The sequence below is a fragment of the Rousettus aegyptiacus genome, unplaced genomic scaffold (assembly GCF_014176215.1).
Source record: "Rousettus aegyptiacus isolate mRouAeg1 unplaced genomic scaffold, mRouAeg1.p scaffold_m13_p_18, whole genome shotgun sequence".
Classification (NCBI taxonomy): Eukaryota; Metazoa; Chordata; class Mammalia; order Chiroptera; family Pteropodidae; genus Rousettus; species Rousettus aegyptiacus.
Genome location: NW_023416293.1, coordinates 19,751,395 through 19,771,930, shown reverse-complemented (window position 1 = coordinate 19,771,930; position 20,536 = coordinate 19,751,395).

Sequence of the window (20,536 nt, the reverse complement as noted above, 5' to 3'; positions counted from 1 at the left end):
ATTTTGCCAATGTAATTAGCTTAGGGATGTTAAAATAAGATTATCCTGGAATATACAAGAGGGCCCGATCAAATTACATGCGCCACCGAAAGCAGAAAACTTCCTCTGTGTGCGGAGTTGAGGGAACCAGGGAGTGGAATGGTTGGATCACTTGGCAAGAATACGTTGAGTTTTGGAAGAAACCTCCAAACTGTCTTCCAACAGGAAGACGTTCATTGCATTCCTACCAGCAACGAATGAGAGTTCCTGCTGCTCCACATCCTCGTCAGCATTCCACACTGTCAGTCTTCTGGATTTGTTCCTTTTTCATCGGTGTATAGTGGCATCTCATTGTTTTACTGGAATGTTACTTTTCAATTAAAAAAAAACATATTTAAAGGTTTTAAATTTGTTGATAAAGTCATTACCTCTTCAGCTTGTTTTTTCCCACTCTACTTGAGTAGTTATATGAGAGCACAGGATTTTCCTTTAGAACTTAAGAATCTTGCTAATTTTCCTTGTTTTAATAATGCCATGTTTTAATAATGAGAAATACGATAAAAATTCATTCTCTTTCTTTTATGGTCGAATTAGAAGTGTTTGAGATTTTCTTCTAACCTTAGAATTCAGGATTACTCCAGGGTGTGGCTAGTTGTTGTCATCGTCACTGCCATCATTACCATCATCGCCATCTTCATCCTCCTCCTCCTCCTCTTCCTTTACCTCCTCCTCAGCATCATCACAACCATTCTTTTCATTCACTCTCCTCAGCACTTGGTGGGTCTACAATAGTTTGAAGACCCGTTTCAATTCTGCTCTCAGAATGCCCTCTCCCACCCTCCCTGTCTCGCTTCTTCTGCCCCTTTCACTCTTCGTTTGTTCAATCCAATCCTTTTTCTCACACTTTGAACTCCTCGTAGAAGAAATTCAACCCTTTAGATCCATTTTCTTAACTTTTATCTCTCACTTTCTATATCCTGGAATTTGGAATTACCTGTACGCTGATTAGACTCTTTGGTCCCAGAGTCTGAATACGCTGCCCTTAGAGAGGCGAAGGAGAGGGGCGGAACGGCCCGGCTATCTGCCGGAGGTTTTACGGATGGCACTTCTTCCAGCGCTGGCCTTCCGCAGTCTTCGCTTGCATGTATGTGTCTTGCACGTGCCTTGTCTCTCCTTCAGCTTTGTTCTGTATTGAACTTACGCTATCTCCTTTGCTGCTTCCAGGAATTTCTCAAATGTCAGGTATGTTTATGATTCCACTTCAAATCAATGTGGTTCTGATGGATTTAAAAACATTTTTTTTTTATAAATACATATTATAATTTGTACAAATCTGTGTTAGGAATAGTAGACACATATATTACAATATCCTCCCTCCTAACAAATGATACTAGAGCAACTGGAAATCCACAAAGAAAAATTACTTTGACCCCTACCTCACAGAAAAAGATCTATTCAAGAAGGACCATAGATATAATTGTCTATAGACAGACAGAACAACAAAGCTTACAAAATTAACAATAGATGTCCTATTTCTTTGGGATGAGCACCACTTTCTCAAATAGGACACACTTAGGTATTGATCATAATGAAAAAGACTTATTATATTGGACTACATCAAAATTTAAAAGACATGGTTGAGTGAAAAATAAGTCATAGAGTGAGATATTTGCAGCACTTCTGACAAGTAATTCATGTCAGAATACAGAATTCTGACAATTAATTTTAATAACTATTCTTATTTTCTTTATATTTGTGTAAGATAAAATTACTGGAGCATGAAATACACTGAGTAATGAGGGGGTGGGGGTAAACTTTCCAATGTAAACTTGCAAGTTGAGTGAACTATTAGTCTGAAAGTTAGCTCTAATCGAATAATCCACATGTAGAAAACTGCTCATAATAATAGTACTTAAGATCTCCAAAAGATGGTATGTGATCGAATTAAAAACGGTTAAGTAAAAAGTGGCCATTGGTCGTGGGATGGATAGTATATAACCTTCTAACTGATGCTTGGGAAGGCTGCAAAGCAGTAAAGAAAGCATTTTAATTGTTTAATTTTTTAATGAAGATATAAAATGAAGCAAATTCAAATATATGAAGTGGTTTCAACATTTTGAAATTACTTAAGAAGACATGGAAGAGAAATAGTCTAAAATATTATATCGTTAGCTAAATCAGTGGTGGTAATTTTTTCCCTATTTTTTCCTAACTTTCTTCTAAGTCATTATTATTTTATACATAAATTAGAGTATATAGTCATATCTTTCACTGGAAAAGGTATTATCTGGAAATCACTTGATTAAGGATAACAATCATACTTGAGTCTGTTTTTTTCTTTTTTTTTTTGGTCACCTGGCTTTGCCAGATGGTTAGAGAGAGAGGCTTGGGACCACAAGCATATCACAAATTGCACATGTTTTTATTATGAAAAGCTCATGCAATGCTTGGTGGTTTCATTAAACTTTTAAGCTTCATATGGATAAAAATAAATTGCTTCATATTCCAAATATATTTTTTAATTGGTTTGATAAATCTTGGATAAATAATTTTGGAGGATTTTCTTTTTGAATGCTTGTAGACTTTTTTTTTCTAACTAAAATTGGTGGATTTAAATTTAAATTTAAATTTAAAATGCTGACAATATCATTTTAAAAATGAAATTTCTCATGAATTTCACATAATACAGTTTCGAGGCAGGACTCTTCCTGCCTAGGTTTCAAATGAAGTGACCAGATGGTAGCTGTCCATCCCTAAGTGGAGTGTGAGGGCTTTGCTGTGTGCAGGGAAACTCTAAAAACCGCTTTTGCATTTGAGACCCTTGGGCTCCTCAGCATGATGAAGGAATTAAAATAAATGAGAGCCGAAAGATAGAAGGGGGTTTGGAAGAACTTTTTCTGGAAAGTGTGTTTGTCAGACTAAGTCTGCTCACAAGAACGCATGGTGAGATTACCGCCTCTGTCACCAGCCACCAGGAGCGTGGCTCCAAGATCTTCAAGTCTCTGTGCCCTTAAAGACACAGTAGCGACTGGCCCACCCACGGAGCTAAGACAGCGCCCCGCAGAAGGTCAGAAGCGGCCGCGTTTGGCGTCGTCTCCAGATTCCACATTCACCGAGGCAGGGAAAGCACGCTCATCCCGAGTGGTCACAGGCTACACACGGGAGAAAAACAGCACGGGGTCACATGGGGCCCTGTCTTTTAAGGTTTTCCAGAGGGACAGAGAGACTCCATCAGCAAAAAGTCAGGGAAGAATGTGGTGGCCCTCACGATTATATGAACTATTCTAAATCACACACTGAATAGAAATGCATCCTACCTGGCCAGCGCAGGCAAGGTCCCCGCAGGCGGAATTCGCCAAAGACCCTGCTGCATTCGGAAGTTTCCCATTAGTCTGGCGATTTCGTCTCCCCATAAATTACTCCGCTTCATATAATTTACCAAAATTATCGCCCTTAAGATGTTTACATTATTCCTCTTTTACCCTTTCAATATCTGTAATATCTACAGACATACTCCTTCCTTCATTTCTGATACTGGGCACTTCGTGACTTTCTTCTTTGTTCATAATCAGGAGATTGTCAATCTTACTAACCTATAGGTGAAATAAAGCTTTGATTTCTTTGATTTTCTCTCTGTCCATTTTCTATTTTATGAAATTCTACTGTTATCTCTATCATTTGCTTTTACTTATTTTAGGTTCGATCTGCAGTACTTTTTCTATTTCCTTGCAGTAGAAACTCAGATTACTGATTTTAGACATTTTTATTCTAGTAAATTTATATAAACATTTAAAGTTACAAAATTACCTCCTAAGCTCTGTTTTAGCTGTAACTCATGAATTTTGATAGTGTTACTGTTTTTAACTTTAATTCTAGTCGCTTTTTAATTATACTTGTGACTTGTTCTTTGCTCATGGACTGTTTAGAAGCACATTTTTTAATCTCCAAATACGTGAGGAATTTTCAAATTATTTTCTTTTATTGATTTTAATGTAATGATTTCTTTATTAAAGAACATGCTGTTTGTGATTTAAATCTTATATTTATGAAGCCTGTGTGCTCTTTTTTTAGTATGCATCTGTAAAAAATGTGTATTCTGACATGATTGGGTCAAGTGTCCTCTAAATGTCAATTATTAGTAGTATTATTCAAATCTTGTAAAAGCTTGATAAGTCTCTCTTTAGTTACACCATCAAATATTAGGAAAAGAACATTGAAATTTCCAAATCCACTCTGGGATTCATCAGTTTTTTCCTTCGGTTCTTGTCGTTTGAAGTCTTTCGAAGTTAGATCTTAGGTACATATTTAGGATCGTTATGTCTTTGGGATGAATTGACCACTCTATTATTAAGAAATATCTATTTATATCCCTAACAATATTGCTTTTTGAAGTCTATTTTCTCTGAAATGAATATATACACTGGAATTCTGATGATTTTTTTTCCATGCGATTTCTTATTTCATCATATTATGTTTAACCTCTCTGTAGCCTTACTCTTAAAGGGAGTTTCTTTTGGATGTCATATAATTTAGTCTCAGTTTTTTATCCAGTGTTTGTGATTTTTATGTCGTAAAATTATTGATTTTACAGTCTTAAAATCTACCAACTTGCTATTTATTTGTTGTTTGTCCTCTTTAATTTGTTTTTTATCTTTCATTGATCTGTTTAATTATACTGTTTATAATTTTATTTTTATTTCTTCTATTGGTTTATTGGTTATAATTTTTGTTTGAAATTTCTAGTCATTACCCTATAGGAGGGGTGGACAAATGTAACCTTGAGATGACAGTATGGTTTATAAATTAAGTTTTAATGGAACCATAAACTCATTCATTTACGTCTGTGTAATCGTTTAAGGATCTTTCGTGATTCATGGTCAGAGTTGAGTGAATGAAACAGACTTTTCTTTGACAGCTTTTTCATCTCTCAGCCTTCATAGAATTAAAGACAGTCAGGGCCTTGTTCCAGACTAGGCTTTGGCTTGAGGAAATGGCGTGGCTGGTTTGACCTTTTGTCCAGACCACCAAAACTTGCTCCGTATCAGGAATAACGTTGTTTTCCTTTCTTATTATTCATGTGTTCACTGAAGTAGCACTCTTAATTTTCTTTGAGAACTTTTTATTTCCATTCACAACTTGGCTGTCTGGTGTAGGAGGCCTAGGGTTTAGCCCTTCTTCGCTTTCGACACGCCTTCCTCACTAAGCTTAATCATTTCTAGCTCCTGATGTAAAGTGAGAGACGTGAGACTCTTCCTTTCTCTTGAACACTGAGAAGCCATTATTGGGTTATTAATTGGCCTAATTTCAATACAGTTGCGTCCCAGAGAAAAGGGAGACCGGAGGAGAGGGGGAGAGATGGAGGGATGGGCAGCTGATGGGCAGTCAGAAGACACAACAGTTATCAGTTAAGGTGACCGTCACACGCGGACACGATCCCTGACACCACAAAACAATTACAATAGTAACAGCAAAGATCACTGATCACAGATCACTATCCAAATACAATAATAATAAAATTTGGAATATTGTGTTACTGAAATGTGACACAGAGCCACGAAGCGAGCAAATGCTGCTGGGAAAACGGTGCCTGTAGACGTGCTCAGTGCGGGGCTGCCACTAGCTTCAATGTGTAAAAACACAGTCCCTGTGAAGCGTAGGAAGAGAAAATGTGTTTATAGTACTGAATGTATTTATTGAAAAAAATTCACACGTAAGTGAACCCACACCATTCAAACCCGTGTTGTTCAAGGGTCAATGGTAATAGCAAACGCAACGTAAATGCTGTGTAAATAGTTGTTATACTGTATTGTTTAGACAATAATGACCAAGAAAAAAGTCTGTGCGTGTTCAGTAGAGATGCAACCATAGGAGGCCTAATTACATAGCACACATTAGCAACATCATAACTTTTTTTTTATATTTTCAATCCGTGGTTCCTTGAATCCGTGGATGCAAAACTCATGTATATGGAGGTCGACATTATTACATTAAAATTGTTTTTATTATATTATTTTGTTTTTGCAATGTGCGTATTTAACTTGGTTATTCCTCACCGTGTTTCTAATTCTTTATCTCTTTTCATTAGCTTGTGGGTTCCCTCATGCTTGCAAACTTGTGCATGTGTGTATGATTTGCTATTGTAACTAATGTGTTTATTCTTTTTGGATTTGTATGTCTAGGTCTGCAGAGTATTTTGTTGATTCTCAGAGCAAAATTTTAAACTTCATTGTTCAAAAAAAAATAGCTACTGAATTGTTTGCATAAAAAGTACGTGTTTATTTCTAATGGAAATGTGTTTTTGATTTATAGTTTTCAGGGTCTTACAAAGCATGATGGATACACAAGATATTGCTTTAACGGATGTCCATACTGTACCTCCCTGTTATCTGACTGACTTACTGAATTGTGCAAATGACCGCGCAGAGCGTTCTTTCTGTGGAGCAGAGCGCATCGGCGCAGCGTTTCCGCCGGTCCCCACCGCTGCGCGTTCCGTGCTGCAGAATCGTTCCCCAGACCCCCCCCCCCACCCCACCCCCAGACACACACTCGTACACACGTGACTCTTCACATTGGACCTTCTGCAAATAAGCACAGCTTGGAAGATGTGACGAGACAGAGACTATGTATGTACAGGTTTTTCTGCCGTTTCTGTCTACACTCCCTGTTGAACACATCCTTGTTTTTTTCTGCAGTGTTGTCTTGATCATGAAATTTTATTAATCACAGATGAGTCAACAGTTTCCTTAATACCCAGGTCCCGCTGTGTGACTCTCAAGTCATTTCTTGTATCTCAAACTAAAGGTCATTTCTTCACCTTTTCAAGAGATTCTGTAAGACATACTGACCTTCGATCAATTTTTTTCTTTATATAAACTATTGCCTTAATTTTTTATCCAAAATAAACTCTTACAGATTCACCATCTCACAGTTTATCTACTTAATCTGATAAAAGACTGTGAACTAAAATTTATATTTATGGTGAAACAGTGATATCATTAAATCAGAAATTCTGTGTCCGCACCCACAGAACGAACCCACCAAGAGCGACCTGCAGCGCAGCCAGGGACCCTGCGCAATAACGACGTACCAGTGCAGGTTTGTCCGCTGTGACATGTGCCATCTGGCCGGGACGTCCGCGAAGGCAGCAGCGGTCACGTGAGGGGGCGGGGTCACGTGGGAAACGTCCCCTCAAGTCTGCTGTAAGCCTAAAACGGCTCTAAATAAATTAACACTTAAAAAATGTAAAAGGGTAATTAGGTAACTCGGCCTTGTGTGTGAACGTGCTTATTAACAGGGCCGGAGTTGGTCGTGTTTAATATCGTTGTACCTGCAGATGCCGGAGACTTCGATTTCTCCCAGGGTCCTTGTTTCAGTCTCTCCTCGTGGCTTTGTGGATTCCACTTTTACTGGTCCACGTAGAGAATCTCAAGATACGGTCATTATAGCATCCTTAACACTTGACTTATTTTCGTATTGGTCTCACCTTTGAGCCTGTTGGCCACTTCAAGTCTGAGCTATGTCTAATTCATCATCATAACTCCTCGATTTTTTAAATAATATCAGTGAGTAATATGTGTTCTTTGTAGTTAGTAAAATAATATATTATTTTAGATGTTTCATAATTTAGGTTTTTAAATTACTCAGTCACACTTATCTGATATTTACCAAATTAATGTTTTAATTTTATATGACTTACAATCTAAATCTAATAAGCATACTTGTGAAAACATCATTCATGAGAAAAAATATATTTCTGACCACTTAGGAAAGGCAGATACACTTCTTTAAGAAAATATCTCATTAAGCAGCTAAAAATAAAAATGCTCTTTTGAACAGTTATAGAAAAATGACACAGGTAAGAAAAGCATGCTTGTCTACATTAGTGACTTGTCGTTGCTGGAAGAATATAGTTATTGATCATCCTAAGAATAACATTCAATACTTGGATCTTTCTATCAAGAATCCAGTAACAGTGGGTTTTACTCCTCAGAGATTTTCATGTGAATTGAAGTTATAACGTATAGGAAGAAAAATACTCTTTTTTATTCTTAACCTTGAAACAACATGATTGTAAAATTTTCACTATGACTGTTTTATTAACAAGGCGTTTACTGAGCTGTAACATTAGGTCACCTCCTGAGCCAGCACGAGAGGGCCGTTCAGGGCCCCCGGCAGATGTGATTGGCTTCGAGGCCTTAATACTTTCAGAACAACTACATGTGTCTGCAAAGGACATATAGCAAAAGAATCAAAAAGAAGTAAAAGATAGGAACAAATGTCTTATGTTAACTAGTCTTCAGGGATAATGAAATAGGTATATTTTTTCACCCTTGATCAATTCAAAAGACAATTCGTTTAGTAAAAGAAAGGGGTATTTAATTTCCTTTTCTAATGTATTACCTCAGTAGTGCTTTTAATAAATTTCTGAGAGTCACAGCTTGATAGAAGCATTTTGTCAGGAGAACTTGTTTGTAGGAGAACTGGATGCTCTTTTACTGCCGTTGCAGTGAATTAAAGAATGACCAGGGGAGTGCTTCTGGTTTAGGAGACATGACACAGCTCCTTCTGCTCCCCTTCGTCCCCGGCTGTCCTCCACCCTTGTCTGGGAAGTCCGGAGAGGTGTCATGGTCAGCAAATCACGTAGAGAGAGCCCACCTAAGATTCCTTCATTACCATCAGAAACATCCCCCTCCCAGAAATAAGAAAAACTAACACTGATAACCTTTATATTCTCACAGAAATTTTCCAGGGGAAGGAAAGCACTTGGAGGAGGAACGTGTTACAGAGCTGAGTCTCTCGGATGTTGCTAAGTAGCACTGCAGATAAAGGCAGAACACACAATGGAAGAATATAAATTAGTTTCTTTTCTTCAGTATAAGAGATAAAAAAATGCACAGAGGTGGGAGTAGTTCTGGGAATATATAGGAAAGGCAAATTTAAATCAACCTGTCAAAATTTCAAAATAGAAAGTGACAAAAAAGAAAATATTGACATCACCATGTTTCAAAAAGTTAATAATGCATTTTATGAAACATAAAACTTATTTCCTTCTTGCACATTAAAATGTGTCTGCAATGTCTAGTTATACATTGTAGAATTCATATTAATAAAAATATTGATGTTCTAGTGCCTTGAGCTATAGTGGCAAACTCTCTCTTCTCCGAAGTTCTGTGGCCTGAAATCTCATTATGTTTGATTATCAGTAGTGACAGAATAGAACAATGACATCTAACATTTCCTGAGTGTTTACTCTGGCCAAGTAGTGTGTTGAGGGACTTAATTGTTTTTTTAATCTTCATAAAAACACTATAAAATACATATAATTTGAATTAATTTTTCAAATTAATTCTTAAAAGATTTGCTTGCAACAATTCACACAATTGACAAGTAAAGACCAAACCCCAACTAAAGCGGGCTAAGTCCCGTGCTGGTGTGGCAGGCGCAGTGAGTACTGGCATTTCCTATCGTCACTGTACATGATTAAAGGACAGTTGACAACCTTACGATCTAAAAGGAAGCAAATTATGCACGGTAAGGTTTTAGTGGAAAGTGAACTTTTCTATATCTCATTTACTTTTACCTGTTACTTATTCCATGCATAATCGCCTTGGGTTTATGATAGAATTTTAAATTTTTACCACTTGCAACTGAATTATTTTATTGTATTGTTGCTATTGGGGTACATTTTTCTCTTCTTATACTGTTTTGGCAAAGACTTTAAGGCTCATTATTTTGCTATGGATAATGCCAAACAGTGCCTCACAAAAAAACAAATCCTCGGTATTTATTTTAAATCAATGAACAAAGAGTAGACCATTATATTGGCATAGCGAGCTCCTGGTTAAGTTAATGGCTCAGTGGTCCCCATCGTAAGACTCATTACAAAGACCAAGTGAGCGTTCCATTCTTGTGTTCCACTTGAGAATGTTTATGTGCACGAAACAATGAGCTAAAGGTACAGTGGGAAAGGAATAAATGAATAAACAAAACAGAAACAAACTCACAGATGCAGAGAACATTTTGATGGTTGCCAGATTGGAGGGGGTTAGCGGGTATGAGTGAAAAAGGAGGAGGGATTAATAAGTAAAAATTTGTTTAAGAAGTAACAAAATAATCATGGGATGTAAAGTACAACACAGGGAATACAGTCAATAATATTGTAATAACTATGTATAGTGTCAGATTGGTACTAGCTTTATTGGGGTGATCCCTTTGTATGTTATATGGATGTCTGGTCACCATGTTGTATACCTGAAACTAACATAATATTGTATATTTCAATTGTAATTAAAAACAATTATTTTAAAAAATGTAAAAAAAAAGGATGATGTTAATAGATATTCTTAATGGCAAATATAATAAACATTATAATCACTATTATGATCACTATTTATAGCCATTCACTGTGTGTAGTTTTCTGCCTAAGTACATTTAGACTTAATAAAATGGGACACATAAGTCTACTAAAAATTAAGATTGTATTGGTGGATTTTGGCATACTTGAAAACAATGGTCTGTTAAGTCACATTTTAACATGATAATATATATGCGTATATTTTATTTTAATTAGTTTCAAGTACGCAGTACATTGGTTAGACATCTACATAGTTTGTAAAGTGATCCCCCTAATTGTTCCTTCTCTCCTCTGGTTTTCCACTTAGCCGATATATTTTAGTATGCATGCTGCTGAAGCAAGCACATGATAATATATTTTAAAATGGCACAAATTTTCTATCTGATTCTGAAGTATTAATGTTTGAAAAGTGCTTATTGAGACTACTGAGATATATTGCAAGAGAATTTTCTGTTATTTTCATTAAAAATCTGTTTCATTATAATAATCCCAATATGCATAAAATAGTAAATATGTGTATTTAATTAATTTCTCAATATAATATGTATTCCTTTTAAATTCTTGGATCTTCTTATTTTAAATACTGAAGCAGTAGCAAAACTACGTATTATTTAATATTCTAATTCACGAAGATGCTTCCACACTCGTAACCTGAAAGTAAAGAAAACGTATCATTTATTTTAAAAGCTAATTAATACTTCTTGATTCCAAACTCTACTCATATTAGCCTATTTTGCTTTGTTCTATTTTTTCCCATTTTTCCAGAAAATTCTATGAACGTTGCTACTTATAATCCTGTCCTCAATTTGTTCACTCGCTGTCTGAGCACTTTTCAATTATCTAGATACTATCTCAAATTTCATGTTGCAATGAAGTTTATGGAAATAAATGTTTTATATTAAGTTTTCATTCTTTCAAGAGTAATGTAAAATTTAAACATTCTCTCCGTATTTTAATTGATTCTTCACTCTTCTAAAAAGGCAGTCGTCGAGACACTGTTATAATTTTCAATGCATATGTGTGTCTATAAATGAATACGCCTCGTGTGTGTATTATACTTCTTGTTTTTCACGTAATAAAATACCCCACAGATGGAGATCTTGGACCATTACTGCACACACATCTTCCTCCACAGGGCCAAAGGGAAGGACCAAACCAGGAGATGAGCTAATTAAGCTATTTTTAATTGTTATAACCATTACGGATGATCCCCCATGATTTGTATTGCACAACATTAAAGTGTTTCAGATGAGCTTGATAGATGGCTGTTGACAATATATGCAAATCTCGAAAGTAAGAGATATTAAGAGACCAATTGACAATGTCCAGAACTCCAAAATTAAGAAGATTCTTAAAACTGAAAATTGGTGTAGCGATTGATAAGAAATATAATGGATTACTAGAAGTTTTATTTGTGCATCTCACTGAGAGAAGGTCACTAGGACCCAGAATGTGTTTTTTAGAAATAAATACTGCAGAACGTATTCAGTTATCAAATATTGAGCTAGAAATCACTCTGGTTTTCATATAATGAATGATGAATCTAGCTAAGGGTGTTTGGATTTCTCTTTGGAAAAAAATCCAAAATGTCTCTCTTGTAATACATTTAGCTAATTTAATGAAAAGATTCCCATGAGTAGGTTGTGTTTCTGTGAACTTTTTTTCTATACACTTCTTTAGGATATTAATGAATAGTTAAATATCAACATAAGGTATATAATGAAGACCTTTGCCTTTGACCTTATCCCACTTGATGGCTCTTAATGGTTAAACAACAAGAGTGAGAAACAGCAACATGAAGAACGTTTCTTAGGAAATGAAAAGAAGAAATGCACACAAATATGATCACATGATCACATCAGACCAGGAGTCACGTGGCTTAATAGCTCTTAACTTTTTAAATTTTAGCATGTTTTGAATAAATTATCTTGTGGTTATTTCTTTTAATAGATTTAATCTCAGTTAAATATTATTCAAAAGAAGGCTTTTTACTGGAAAAGAGTTCCCTTTTGCTTAAAAGTGTGGACAGATGTATTATATATACAATGTTGTGTTACCCCTGTGGGCAATGTTCCCCTAAATTTTATACACACCGTTACACTTACTTTAAAATATAGACACACTCGCAGGGATGGCAGCGCCGAAACCCCGATGGTTTAGCAGCTGGTAACGTCTAGCAGCTGGTTACGCTCCAGGTGATCGCTCAAGCCAGTGCTAGCGGGGTGCGGGCCTGGCCGAGCCCCCAATCGCACGTCGACTTCGAGATTCGCCCCCGCAGGACCCCTCGACATGCCCCAGGGTGCACGGAAGCGGACCGCATCACTGAGGAACTTGCAAAGTGTTCGTGTAACTATAAAATACAATAAAAATGTCAAACCGCTATTGTACGTTCACATGATTTAATGTGAAACATCAAGGAAAAATGTAATAACTAAAATAATGCTTAACCAATGTAGAAAAACCTTAGAAATGTAACAATGCATGAGAGTAAAGTACCAGCTATTTCACGCAGTTAGGTGGTTTTGTACGTGTTTTCGGCGCGTACGTGTGCGAGTGAGAACAGGCGACAGTGACAGGCCGGGGCGGGCCCCGGGCGCTCTGGGTGCTGGCGCCGAGGGCGCCGCCTGCGCGTCTCGCAGCGAAGCGCCGGCGGAGCTCGGCCCTGCGCAGCTCGCGTGGCCGGTCCCTCCGGCCTGCGCCAGGGCCCGGGCCACGCCAAGGGGCAGGGCCCAGCCCCTCGGGGTCCCGCCTTCACCGTTAATAGGAAGACGAACCCAACGGTCTCAGCTCTGAAGGGAATGCGTGAGTCCATTTAACTTGTTTCAGATATTGTCCTTTGATTTGGAAAAACATCCCTGAAACGATGTGCTCGCGGACTTCGAAACTTCCTCTCCAACCACCGAAGTATAAATCGGAGAGGATTAAAACCGTTTCGCAGTGCTTTCCTGTGGGCCACACTCCCCAGGGTGACCATGAAGGTGAGAGGCCTTCCGACATGGACCTCCTGATGGTAGCGACCCTGGGGGAGCGGTCGCAAGCCACGGCTTGACCATCAGAGGCAAAGCGCACGTCTCCTGCCGTGGACTGCAAGGTCGGAGCCGAAATCCTCGCGGTGCGGCCCTTCGGGTCTCGTGGTGGCACCGATTAGCCGTTTCTTACCAAGGGCGTCGGCGTCCGGGCACCGAGCTGAAGCTGCCCTTGCCCCTCATGACGGGAACAATCTGAGTCGTGTTGTCTAAGCTGGCGCGTGCGCCTCGTGCCCTTTCTATCCACTTTCACGTCGGAGCCATAAGAAAGAATCCTGCAACCTCCGCAAGGAGGTCCTCAGCGTGCCCCAGCCCTCCGCACGCGGACCTGCGGCCACCTTCCACTGTTAACCCAAATTGGAGGATTCCCTAGGTGCTGATGCCGACGTGCTACGGACCCCAAGACGGAAATGTCACTGTGGTTACTGATCAGAGGTCACACGAGAAGATTTATTCTAGGACTTTTGTACCGTGTGGATCCAAGATACCAAGATCTGGTTATTTCCATAGTTGCCAAACTAATAGTTTGGAAGTTTGAATAGACACACTGAGCAAAAGAAAGAAAGAAATCTCTATAATCATTCCCTGACTAGCGGCCGAGGGCTATTATCACAAGAGAAAATGGGCTGAAAGCGTCTCCCCCTCTGTCCCACCCCTAACCAGCAGCATCGTAATGGTGCTATCAAGTATTGACAGCAGATTATCATCAATTTTCTCAGGTAGTAACTGTAATTGCAGCTGCCATTCCAAATGCAATCTCTTTAATGAGACAAATAAATGTAGCCTTTGACATCTACTGCTCAGATATTGACTTGGCCTTTTCATTTTTTGCTAGTTATTAACCGAGATCATTAGAAGCCACTTGATTTTACTGTCAGTGACAGCAATTCTCCTCCTTACCATCTTCCCTCAGGGCTACGTGGAAGCTTAGGGTCTCTGACAGAATCCACCGGGAATGAATGCCAGTGATTTCGCTACCCCACAGAATGCGGGGTACAGCATCTCCATCCCTGCCGCAGAGGGCCAGGCAGGCATGCTGAACGCCTTAAGGGAACATGCCTATTCCGGTGGGAAATTAACCTAATGAAGATGGAGGGGCCTCCCCTATCAGACAGGCTCCGGGAATATATTGATTTGAATCATAAGATCTCTGCCAAATACCTTGACAGATTACTGTACTTTGCCTTTTTATATACAAGAAAAATAAACAACGCTTGATGAGCCCTTTTGGATTCTGGACATAAAAAACATTATGTTTAATTATGACATGACCTATGCCCAACCACCCTGAGCTGTCGATCCAAAAAATATGATTTATCAAGCCATATATGTGTGGGCGTGCAGCAAGAATCCACCCCGTGTTCAGGGAGTACTGCAGATGGGGTTCGAACAGGCCCGAAGGTGTGAGTCAGCCACACGTTCACCGCCTGGGCTCACGCTCAGGGCCCCTGACGAGTTCCCGGGCCCCGTAACTGAGTCACAGGGGGGTCTATAAGGTCCATTTCTTTACCTGATTGTGAATTGCCACAACCTAAAAGCCCACTTAGAGTGCCCCGAAGATATAGTGGAAAAGAGAAATCCGCCATCTGCGGAAGTTCGCGCAGTGGAACTGGGCGCTCCCCTCGTCTGAAGCGGGGACAGGTTCCGACTGACGGAAACGCACCAATCGACGTTCTGGCCGAGCGGTCTCCGTGCTGGAAAAGGCCAGGTACGACCGGCGGTGACGGGGACGGGCGAAGAGACGTAGAGCGGCTCTCTGGGAATGGCACAATGTGTCGGCACGTTTTCCTTGCACTCCGTGAGAATCTTCATGGGTGACAGTCCCTTGGCTATGACATAACATGACTTTCGCCTAAATTCTGTTTACAGGACCTCAGTCATATGGCAAAGAATGAGCAGGTGGCCCATGTGACTTGCTGTGGGCGTTCACTTTTTCCCCAAGGCAAAGCAGTGATTACTTAATGGGCTCGCGAAAGGCGGACTCAGCAGCGGGGGCGGAGATGGCATAGTTATCAGCCGCGTGGTTTCCCTGTCCGCAAGGCCTGGCTCGCTCCTGCCGCTGCAGGGTGGCAGCGTTCACGGACGGAGACGCCAGCCTCCCGGCAGCACAAACGCTACGTGTGACAGGTTTGCATGAAGAGAAAGAGTAGCTATAGTAAGAACGCAGGGGTCATGGTTAGAGAAGAAAGCATTAAAGTTGTGAGAGGGTGTATTAGTTCGCTAGGGCCGCCACAGCAAACTACCCGAGACGGAGCAGCTTAAGCAACAGAAACTTATGTCCACACAGTTCTGGAGACTGGAAGCTTACGGTGGAGGAGGCGGCGGGATTGATTTTCCCCGAGGCCTCTCTCTCTGGCTTGCAGATGGCCACCGTCTTACTGTCCTTCATGCATTAGTGTCCGGGGTTTCCCTCTGTGTGTTCTAATCTCCTCTTCTTGTAAAGATAGAGTTTTATTGGATTAGGACCCACTTTAACGGCCTGATCTTAACTTAATCACCTCATTAAAAGCTCTATCTCTAAATATAGTTGCCTTCTGAGGTACTGGGCGTCAGGGCGTCAACGTATGAATTTGAGGGTGGCACAATACAGCCCATAATAGAAGGTGAACAATTGTGAGTGAAAGCAAAAATGAGCATGACCACTGGGTTGAGTGAAGTGGATGGAAATGAAGTGTCCCAGGGGAAGGGAGTTAAAGGAACCGAGCGACTGGAGCAGTTGTCAAAATTCAGGGGACGCATGAGGACATAAAACTAAAGGCAACTTTGATATCCGTTTCTCTGAGACACAGCCCTAGAGATTCCGTATCTCAAGAAGCAAAACAGACAGAATGACAAAATGTATTATAGGCAAGACAGTGAGAAACACTAGATTACGGGGTCAGACGGACCCGAACAGCACAGAGATCACTCAGAATGACGGCAGACCTAGGACGGATAGTTTTACAGTGCTTGGAAAAACTTCTTAAAATCTTTAAATGTGGCTTCACTAAGTGGGAAGAATTACAGATTTTAGAACTTTGAAAATTCTACACCAAGTGGAACACACTTTCTATATCATGTTCAGACATGAGTTCAGATGGATGAGGGTTTTTTTAATAAAATGACTAAAATATTGACAAAGCTGTAAGCCATGGCACACAAATTACAATATAATTAAGAATTCTGTTAGGTCTAGAAGAGACAAGAGACAGGACAATTGTTTCAATATTTGCAGAAATGCAAATAAAAGTGAGTTTGTTTTTTACTCTCTAACTCTAGAGGGCACCGCTAACATCAATGCATAGAAATTGTAAGAACTTAAATTTTGGCTCAATACAATAGAATTTTCTAATAAATAGAACTTTCTGAAGATGGAGTAGACTGTTCATTTAAATCTTGATTTTCCTGTCTCTGAACATATTTTGGCAGAATTTGGATTACTGGAGACGATACTGGAGAATTTGCACTCCATATTTGAGATTGAATTAGACCATTTCTAAGCATCACTTGATTTCTTTTCAAAAAATAAAATAACAAGGATTTGATTTGTTTTTAAATTAAGTAAAAATTCTGGTTTTGCAAAACACATTAAAATTTCCAAATTTTTCTTATGATGTGAACTATTTATTCATAGCTAAAACTGAAAAAGAGTAAAATATGGTTAAACGATATTTCTTTAGAAAAAAAGAAAAATGAAGTTGAAATAGAATTTCGTTTTTTACAAAATATGAGAAACAGAAATACAATTCATGGGGAAACCGAATAAGACCGCTGATGGTGGAGGCTGTGGGAAAGAGTGCAGAGTCTGGCTGTGTGACTGGTCTCTGCTGCGTCTCAGGCGATCCCTGTTAACAATCAGAGACGCAGAAATCGCTTCACAGTTCTCAGGGCTGATGTGTCTCCTCTGTCTGCAGGGCTCACTCGTCTCCGCACAGCGCCCCTCTGCCCAGCCAGCCTGCGTTGGCCACTCCGGATCTTACTCAGGTGCTGGCATTCGGCCCTCAGTGACGTAGCAAAACAATGCAATGATGGAGAGTACATCTAACCGTGAGCACACCGTGTGGACGTTGTTTTGTTGTTGGCTTAGTTTATCCCCTTGAAAAGAGTTGTCACTGGTAACTCTATTCACAACCATCAATAGAGCATTCCTCATTGAAAACGCGGTGGAATAACACCAGCCATGTTCTGCCATACCTGACCAAGTTCAACAGACTCAAAAAGGCCACACGGTCAACACTCACTTTTGTTCATTTCAATATCTGAAAATAAAAATAGGCTTTTCTTATGTCATAGGTCATTAATACCAAATATTTTTACCCACCTTTTTTCTATATTTAGAACTATTATTTGTACTGGGACAATTCCCTTATAAGAGTCTTGCTTTAAAAAAAAATTTGTATTTCAGACTTCAAATGGTAAGCATGTTTTTTTTTTTATTTTTTCAGAGTAATATTTAAAAGGGGATGATTGAGTCATATATTAATCAGTTAACCCTAATCGGTATATTTAATTTGGAAGATCTTGCTTTCTATTAAGAATTAACAATTATCCTGACTCTTAGTTACCTTTCTTGAGTCTATAAAATCCATTCGGTAATTATAATATGAAGGAGCTTTAAAATCTGGTGATTGCATAAACTTCATTTAGTTTCAAATGAAGTAATAAACTAGTACTGAAAGTACATCCATATTCGCAACAATAGATCCATAATGTCGCAATATATCTATGATATCAGGCAACTCACTCTAGATTAGAAATCAGGTTTTGTTCTTTACGCAGTTCCTAAAAAGATTATTTTAATAAAGGAATAAATGAATGACTAAATGCTTTTGTATGAGAAATAGAGAACACTATAAATATTTAATAAATCAAACCAAGAAATAACTATTAACTTTTATGATTAGTGGTACATTTGTTCTCAGTAACTCAAATAGTGGATTAAGTGTCCTGAGTGTGTGTGTATAATACATATATACACATACGCTTGCATGTATGTACATACACCCCGATTTAATTTTATGAATTGAGCATTACTATGAGGAATTATAAATATTATAGCTTATACAAACACTTCTTAATAATAAAAAATATTCTGTTTATTTCAGTAAATAAATATAGCATGTGTGAATAAATAAGGGATAAGAGGAATGGCCCATGAGGGGAAGGCAGATGAAAAGCTCAGGAACAACCTTTATCTAAAAAGAGAGAGAGAGAGAGAGAGAGAGAGAGAGAGAGAGAGAGAGAGAGAGAGAGAGAATAAGCTGTAACCTGAATTATAGACATTTTCATAACAGAAGAAAATCCTTTCTATCCACTTTCATTTCTTATCAGCCTCAGGAAAAAAAAAATAGAATTTACAGTTACAGGGCAAAGTAAGACACTAAATGAACTCTGAGGAGGGGAAATAATTTGCTTTCTATAGTTACCACATTATAACATTCAAAAGTTCAGGTTTTAAACAAAAAAATTAGTAAGCACGCAAAGAAACAAAAAAAAATATAGTCTATAAGAGAAAATGATAACAAATATGACCGTGAGGAAGTAAACATTGGACTTAAATAAACTATCTTAAATATGCTCGCACTAAAAACAACAACAACAACAACAACAGTGGAAAAAGTTAAAGGAATCATGAAAATGAAAATGATATGTGAATAAATAGAGCATTTCAATGAAGAAATAGAAAATATAAATATGAACTAAATAAAATTTCTGGAGCTGAAAAGTACAGTAACTAAAGTAAAAATAAAACTCACTAGGAGATTTCGATAGATGGTCTACATAGGTGTAAGAAAGAATCTATGGATTTTAAGACAGGCCAGTTGAAATTCCTTACTCTGAGAAGCAGAAAGAAAAAAGAATGAATAACGTGAACAGAACCTATGAGACCTGTGGGATACCATCAAATGAACCAACACACACAGAAAAATAATTTCAGAAGAGGGAAAAGAGACAGTAACAGAAAGAGCATTTGAGAAATAATAGCTGAAAACTTCACAAGTTTGATTTAAAAAAATACATATATATTAAATACATATATGAATATGTTATATATGTATATATATAACACATATTCGAGAAGCTTAAATAAATTTCCAAAAGATTAAGCGCAAAGAAAACCACACCAAGGCATGTTATATCAAATTGTCAGAAATAAAGATTCTGAAAGCAACAAGAGAAATAATTCATCAGTATAAATGATCCTGAAAAGATTGTAAGTTTATTTACCAACAGAAGCTGTGAAGGCTGGAAGGCAGCGTGATGATGTAGTTAAAGAGCTGAAAAGAACAAAAATGTCAGCTAAGAACTCTACACCTAGCAAAACTATCCTTAAAAAAACTATCCTTAAAAAGACATTTCTAGATAAACAAAATCTGAGGGTGTTCACGGCTAGTCCTGCCCAATGAGAAATGCTACAGGGCGTCTTGCACCGAATTAAAGGTCTTGGCTGGTCACTTGAAGCCAGGAAGCTACGTGAAGAACTAAAGAATTCCGGTAAAGTTAACTACAAAAGTCAAATACATGTATTTTTAAAATACATTTTGGAAGATGGAGAAGAATGGGTAGTCATACTGATGAGCACTCGGGAAACAGGATTCTTTATGGGAAAAAGAGGACCAACAGAAAGTGGGGAGAACTACTTCTAAGTTCAGGTGACTGAACCTTGATTCACAAGACTGCTTCAGTTAACTTCGAAAGGTGCTTAGGAATTTGGAAAATTTTAGTTTTTGATAGCCTCGCTCATTGTTAAGTGCAGGCATTTTTTCTTAGAAACAGCATTATCAAGAATTAATTTTGATGGAAAAAGTACTGAGGTTCAACCTAGGAAGTTTGTGTTGATGCCTTACTCAAGGTTCACAAAATATAATTCTGTGTAATTTATTGTTTGAAATCCTAACTAATGAAGCAATTTTTATCCCTATGCTCCAGGTTATTATGAGTGATAAAGAGCTTTAGATAAAATTCTTTGAGTAACCTAAAAGGACTTAATTTGTAAATGAATAGGTAAAAATATACAAAAATCAATCCCTTTTATTATAAAAGGAGATTCTCCTGTCTACTTACCAGAGAAAAAATTCACATTAGTGTATGCATATACTTTCAGGTTAATTTTGTTATTAGAAACCCACAACAATGTATTGGAAGCAGAAAAGAATTAGAGGTACTATTATCTCACACAGAAAAATTGACTTGCTAG